This window comes from Macrobrachium rosenbergii, chromosome 45 (genome assembly GCF_040412425.1).
Source record: "Macrobrachium rosenbergii isolate ZJJX-2024 chromosome 45, ASM4041242v1, whole genome shotgun sequence".
In the NCBI taxonomy this organism is placed as follows: domain Eukaryota; kingdom Metazoa; phylum Arthropoda; class Malacostraca; order Decapoda; family Palaemonidae; genus Macrobrachium; species Macrobrachium rosenbergii.
This window is the reverse complement of record NC_089785.1, coordinates 1,394,686-1,401,896: the sequence shown is the minus strand read 5'-3', so window position 1 is coordinate 1,401,896 and position 7,211 is coordinate 1,394,686.

Sequence of the window (7,211 nt, the reverse complement as noted above, 5' to 3'; positions counted from 1 at the left end):
TATATATATATATATATATATATATATATATATATATATATATATATATATATATATATATATATATATATATATATATATATATATATATATATATATATATATATATATATATATATATATATATATATATATATATATATATATATATATATATATATATATATATATATATATATATATATATATATATATATATATATATATATATATATATATATATATATATATATATGCAAAAATCTTGAGACTAACACCCTGGAAATCATTTTGGTTGCTAGAAATACGTAGACCTATTCTTTGGGGAGCAATATTCAGAAGCTATAGGCAGGAAAATCAAATTGCGAGAAATAGGGCATGTTAGATGTTAGATCAGGGTAAGCAATTCTTAGTTGAGTGAAGCGGTGAGAGGGATAGACAGAATAGAAGTGAGTATTTCATTATGTAAACGGAAGAACGGTTGGTTTTCTACAAAATTTGGCCTGAGACAATGGTATGCTATATATCCATGGCCGTTTGATATCTTAATTGGATTGATACCAGATGTCACAGGCAGATCACTAAGTGTAGTCTTAAAATTATGAGAATCAAAGTGAAGATAAAAAAAAGTCACATGGATGAGGATATTAAACGGCATACATAACACTGTAATAGCATTTATTTGAAGAAATTAATTTGTATTTGAATATTATACTTATATCTTAATATCAAGAAGGTCTTGTTATTTCCTGGAAACTGCATGTATTGCCAGTTTATTATGGATGTCAGTTACGCTTGAGAACAATTTTCCATTTGTTATTCGTCCGTTGTTGTGTTGGATGTTTTGCCTTTGTGTCACAAAGCATAGGATGCCAAGTGTTCTTGTTCTCTTCTTTAAAAATAGCTGTGAGTGATTTCCAGGTTTCTGTCTCCTACAGTCTATAAATCACTATCTATAGAAGCTATCGTCAATTTCTTTTAGGCGCATGAAATGCTGAACGCGTGTTATGTAGATGCGTACAAGATAAAAAATTAACTAATAATGTAATATGCTTTCAATCTGAAGAGAAATTCCGATCTTTCACTACCAATGCTGTCCACCCTGCGTAGGTCTAAGTCACATAAATTACCCTTTATTTTTTATGAAAGTTTATTATCTGTTGGATGTTTGGGCCTTCATGATAAATATTTTGTCAGGTTAAAAATAAATATAATTCAAATACTTGACTCTTAATAGACAGTTGATACTTCTGGGACTATTGATCTTCGACACTGAGTGACATGTGTCGAGAAGTCAGCTATAAAACCCAAGAGGCGACCATTTACCGCTTTTCCTATTGCAGTTGATCTTCTTCACACAGATTTCACAAAGTTTCCACTAGTTCAGCTATTATTCTGATATGAATTTTAAAGAGTGGCCCATGGTAGTAGAGGACACTCATGACCAAAGCATGCAAGTACAGATGATTTGAGAACTGTGCGGGATTCTAAAATAATGATTTTTATCATTCACAGCTGCAGTCATGTCCAAGAAAAAATATAAGGGTAATACACTCTTCGTACAGCATCGATCTTATAGGACCAACATGTCAAAGTCTCAAAAGTTTAATCTAAGACTTTATATATATATATATATATATATATATATATATATATATATATATATATATATATATATATATATATATATATATATATATATATATGTGTGTGTGTGTGTGTGTGTGTGTGTGTGTGTGTATATATATATATATATATATATATATATATATATATATATATATATATATATATATATATATATATATATATATATATATATAATATATATTTATTTGTTTATTTATTTATCTTCAAATAATTATGAAAATATACAATAAAAAACTAACTTGGGTGGAATATACACTTTCAAAGGGAAAAGTGTTATTAAAACAAAAGTGTGAGCAGCAAAACTGTAAATAAAACAATGTACGATAAAAGCCATACAATACAGAAACAGCCCAAAACTTTTAATGGAATCATGATTAATAAAAGCAATCAACGATGCAATAAGTCACACGGCCATTTACATAACGAAAGAACTAATTACCCACTAAACTTTCAAACGGATATTGCAGACAAGCACGCACATAAGACGGATAGGAATATTATTCTGATGAATAAAGTTATATTAAAAAAACTCGCGTGTTTATAAAACAGCACGGGTCCATCTCGTAAATTCTCTGCCTAACCTAGACGGATTTGAAAGACTTATTCGGGAGTATTACAGACAATTACTGTAAAGGGGCCACTCGTAAGGAGAGAAGTTACAGCAAAACTAACTGACTTGAATAAAAAAAAAAAACATAGTTGCATAATTTGGAACTTTTCAACAACATTATGACTAATTCTTTACATTAAAGAAAAAAGGAAAAATTTTTGTTTTCACACTTCTGTATCTGTCTTAGAGTTTTTGATATTTTTGGTACTGAACGTCCATTGATTCCCAAACTATTGTTGCTGTAAAATTGAAAAGTAGCTTCTCTAACTTTCACTTTAAATCCGGAAATATATAGCATGGCTCAGTAAAGCAGAATTATTTGCAATAAAAAAGTCGGAAAAATATGATACTGATACTCCAAAAATCTGTTGAAATACACACATAAAGAGTAAATTGATAGCCCAGGTATACTTTTCTTTCTTTCTTTCTTCAAATCTTCAGCTGAAAGCCTTTGTTGAAAGAGTAAACAGAATATAAACCCAAGAGGGCTCCAAAGGGATATCACACTGCAAAGAGAGACTAGTTATAGGAAAATATGATATATAATTAAATGTCAGGGAAGAAGATCGATACACCTGAATTCAGGATACATCAGCAGCTGAAACATTTGGAGGTCAGAAGATTCCACAACTGCACTAGGAAAACCTATTCCATATCTTAGTTGTAGCCAAAACAAAACTAGCAAGATGAGTAGTATTAAACCTGATGCCAGAAAATGACATAGTGTTTGCAGCAGCAGCCTGCCTAGTGTTGCCAGTAAAGACAGCTAGGACAGGTAAAGAAGTACAGTTTACGCAACAAACAATGAACTCACTTTACTTCTATTCTTTAAGATTTTGATTTATTTGGAGCAACTCGATTGGAATTTATTTCTTCCTTAAAGGTTTTAAGCTTTATACCTACCTAGTCTGAAGTTTTCTAGTATAATAAACCGTTCGATAAATCAACCTTTAAAAACTAATAAGCCTTATCATTCCAAAACCCGTCTCTGGATATCATATCCTCTTGCAGTGAGTGAGGACTATTTGTATAAATCACGAGGACAAATGACTCCAGATTTTCGTTATGAACCACGACATTTAGATTACTAACTTTCTGTTTATTTTTCCTTTTACTTTTCAGCTATAGTAAATTTTTCATTTGTCGTTCCTGCAGTTATATATCTTATAATGAATGTACGAATTAATTATCCTTACACTGAATGCTATTGTTGTTCCTAAGTAACACTATTATGCCTACCTAATAATAATAATAATAATAATAATAATAATAATAATAATAATAATAATAATAATAATAATAATAATAATAATAATAATAATAATAATAATAATCTATTTCCATAGCATTAATCGGTCATTTAATAATTTGTTCAATTTTTACATCATTATAATTTTTAAGGGACTAAACTACTAATGTGTAAATGGAAAAGACTTATTGTTGATATCCCTTGAACTAAACTATGAAAATCAAGTAGTGAGTCTAATATCACTGATGTGTAATAGGCAGAGTTGAAGAAATCGTAGTGTTAAGATAGGCAGTATAGCCACCATATTAGTTAAAAGCCGCAGCTTCAAATCCCGAGAAAACGGAGACGTGTGAATTAAAATGGGTAGTTCCTTTTCTCTATCTGGTCAGTGAATTAGGACTCAGTGCTTATTTAACTACTTGTTAAACCTGAGAAGGGGGAAGGGTGGGTGGTAACAACCGCATCCCAAACCTGGTTGAGACTCAGAATGCAACGCATTAAAAATAATCCCCTCTAAGAGGAAAAAGTGAAGAATTAATTGTACACGGAGTAACAAAGCAACAATTTCAGTTCTTCCTTTGGCAGTACATCAGTTATTCAACACACCAGTCATGACTCATTTCCTCGTCCCACAAGTTTGCACCTACTTCTACTCTCCTTTCTTTGATGCTTGACATCACTTCATCCATAAAGATTTTAAGCACCTTTGGAGAAATATCATATACTGGCCTCAAACTTATTTTACTCCAAGTCAATATCTCTACCCTGGTCACAGCACCGTACATTCTGAGCTTTCATAATAAAAACGGTTAATGACTGTACAACTCACCTTTTATTCTGTTTTATTTTCATAACTTCTGCACTGTTTCTCTATTAACAGAATCATGAGGTTATGTAGATCCTTTTATGCCACAGCAGCTTTTTCCATTTCATTTCAAACTTCGCATACGATCACTTGGTCTACACACCTCTTCTTTATCTGAATCCACGTTTTTCTTTCCCCATTAATCAATCCCTCTGTCACCTATCTTCATTTCTTTATTCACATGAAGTAACGATTTTCCCCTTTGATTTTGACAGTAAATAATTTCACCTTTACCGTTATACTATGAAACAATTACTCCTCTCCTCCATACTGTAGCATCTCATTTGTAATCTCTTTAGCTCATGGTGTTTTTCCATTATTTAACGTATTATCTATCGAATCTATTATCATTCGTGAAATTATACTAGCCCTTATCGCTCTTGAATCACTGAGCTCTGCATATCTTCTTTTTCCATTCAACAAATCTTTAGAATATATACTCAATCGACTGAAGGCTGGATTCACTACAGCGTCTGTCTATTTGTAACTTTTGTTCTGAGATCCCTTAGGCTCATTAACCTTTTCTGTTCATTTACATCTTTGTAGAACAATCCCCTTTTCTCCTCGAAGTTCTTGCTTATCTGCTCCCGTCTATTTTCATTATGAGCTTTCATCTTCTCTCTTTTTATTCTTGAATACTTTATCAATCCTCCTGTATACCTGCATCAGTTTTTCTAGTGCACTTGCACATCACATAACTTTTTATGAACCTTTGATAAACCTTTTATTCCTTGGACCCACCATTCACTGTTTCTGTTCCCTCTTCCTATCAATTAATACCCATTTAGATTTCACAAACTTCTCATCTGTCTCCTACACCTCTGGTTAATCCTAGCACCTTATTCATCCATTCCCTTCTCATGTGGTCTTATCAAAATTACTTGTCTTACAGTTGCTGCTGCATTTTTACGGAAAACTGGGAACGTAATTATAATGGAGCATTGTACTATGAAGAACTTGTCATCTGTCATTTTTCAAGATAATTTACTCATATCTTTTACTTACCACTCTTTCATCACATGTCTGGAATATCTTTGAGTTTTTAAGTCTTTCAAGAAGTGATGACCAAAGTATTTAAAATAATACAAAAATATTACCTGCCAATATCTGTCAGTTTTATCTCACATAATCTTTCACTTGAGAAACTTACGTACTATATCTACAAAAGTCAATTGAACATGCTTCACAAACAATTTCTCTATGATAGTCCATTTAAGAAATAAAATCAATCCGGCCATATGCAGGTTTTAAGCGAGGTCAGATGTGAAGAGAATGGTCTAAAATGGGAGGCATAGCAAATGCATGAGGAGAGTCGAAGCTTGATATGAAAATAAATGTAGCTGGGTATGGACAAGTTAAAGTTCTCTGAATCAATTTCATTGCTGTCGATTTAAGCATAACTCGTAATTCCAGGAAAATAGGGAACGGGGAACGTAATAACATGCAACTTTTCGATTTAATTAAGGGAAGGTCAAACTATTTTTCTTTTATGGACCACCTTCCATACTTTGACCTAAATATAAATTCCAGATGAGTTGAACTACAAACTATTTTCAATAACTCATAAAAGTTCTTTCTTCTTTTATTTACCATTTAGGGCTTATCAAAAATAAGTTGGTGAATAGGCTGGTATATACTGTGAACCCATTTTCTAAAAAAATATGCCAATATAATATCATTGTTCGAAAGTATGATGATATGTACCCAATAAATTGGTGTATGACGTCTTTGTTCCGTGGATAACGATTTGGCATCAGACACCGTTTATTAATCCGTTGTTGACTTTCATCCCTTTTGTCAGGTGACCGCTTTGAAAGAATCCAAAACGAAACCATCAAATTTGTTTGAACATACCAATTTGTTTTCGACTTTTTTCAGCAATAATTCTACTTCCCTACTACAACGGCAGAGGAAGTATTTTTGTTTCGGTATATTTATTCTCTGTCGACTGCGTTATCGAGATATTTTTACTGAAAAAACTTTGGCCGACTGAAACAAATAGAAGCATTCGACATACCTGCATACTTTCCTTGCAGAAGCGCTTCACCAAATTGACGTCTATATTTTAACTCTTCTCGCCCGCATTCCTAAATCCTTCCTAAGTTTCCACAAGCAATATATACCACGTTATAATTTACTACTCTCTCACACGCCCCAATAAAAAGGAAAAATCTTAGAATTGCCATGAGCTGTTTTTCCCACTTTATTCCCATCAAGAAAAATGAATTTAAAGGTCTATCGAATCCTTTGAATTCCTCCACTGTTACCCTGTTCCAATTATGTTTTGCACTGTTGACTCTAATATATCTGCTGCTATTTGTGACTGAGAGGTCATATGCTGCTGCATTTAGTGGCCTTACACCGGTGGTAATTTTATAATTAGATTTCAAGATAATTCCATCAAGGCATCCACACCTTAGCCTCACATAGCGTAGGCATTCAGAATGCCTTGCTTCAAGGGGCGCAAAGATTTTCTAATTTATTGATTGATTTATATATCTATTCCTCTATTTAATATTTTATAATTGTACATAAACTACTCTATTTTTTTCTTCTAAGATTTATTAATTTATGGTTATTTCATTTCTCTAAACATTTCAGTTAGGTACTTTATATATATATATATATATATATATATATATATATATATATATATATATATATATATATATATATATATATATATATATATATATATATATATATACATATATATATACATATATATATACATATATATATACATATATATATATATATATATATATATATATATATATATATATATATATATATATATATATATATATATATATATATATATATATATATATATATATATATATATATATATATAT